The sequence below is a fragment of the Meleagris gallopavo genome, unplaced genomic scaffold, assembly GCF_000146605.3.
Source record: "Meleagris gallopavo isolate NT-WF06-2002-E0010 breed Aviagen turkey brand Nicholas breeding stock unplaced genomic scaffold, Turkey_5.1 ChrUn_random_7180001951642, whole genome shotgun sequence".
Classification (NCBI taxonomy): Eukaryota; Metazoa; Chordata; class Aves; order Galliformes; family Phasianidae; genus Meleagris; species Meleagris gallopavo.
In genome coordinates, this window is record NW_011212763.1 from 1 (window position 1) to 817 (window position 817).

An 817-nucleotide genomic window follows, 5' to 3' on the forward strand; every position below is an offset into this window, starting at 1 on the left:
CCCCACCAACCCATGGTTGACCTTTAGGGTCCTTCCGACCCCACCAACCCATGGTTGACCTTTAGGGTCCTTCTGACCCCACCAACCCATGGTTGACCTTTAGGGTCCTTCCGACCCCACCAACCCATGGTTGACCTTTAGGGCTCTTTTCAACTCAACCATCACATGGTTCACCTGCATGGCTCCCTCCAACCCAACCAACCCATGGTGGAACTTTAAGCCCTAACCCTAAGCCTTCCAACCCAACCACCCCGTGGTTCTGCGGATGATCATTAAGATCACAGAACCACCAAGTTTGAGTTGGAAGAGACCCTTCAAGGCCATCTGGTCCCATTCCCTACAACGAACACAGACAAGGTCTCTTCAACCCAATCCACTTCTACGGTTTTATGGCTCTAAGGATGGCCTTTAAGTCTCCTTCCACATCCCAACCTCCATAGGGCCATCAGAGACCCCTGTAGGGCCGCAGTAACGCCCCTCCCCCAGCCCCCCCTGGGCTCCCCACCTTGAATTCCCCCACAGCTTTACGCAGAGCCCGGTCGAGCTCCTCGGAGGAGACACGAACGTAGGCGAAATCGATGAAGTCGCAATCCACGTCCTGAGTGCCAACAGTGCCAATGGAGTAGGTGCCCTCCTTCTTGTAGTGGAACTTCCCCGTGCTGCGGTGCAGCAGGACGGTGTGCAGCACGGCCAGCATGGCCTCCTCCACCTGCCTGCCCTCCACCGACACCTCCAGCACTTCGGCACGGCAGTTCATGGCGCCAGCGCGGCTGCGGGGGCCGCGGGAGGTGCTGCTGTGGGGGTGATGGAAGGTGTT

The 817-nt window shown here is 58.1% G+C and overlaps 1 pseudogene; it reads right to left on the minus strand.

The window, feature by feature from the left end:
• Nucleotides 1–6: 6 nt before the first annotated feature.
• Nucleotides 7–811, minus strand: LOC104916937 (annotated as a pseudogene).
• Nucleotides 812–817: the final 6 nt, after the last annotated feature.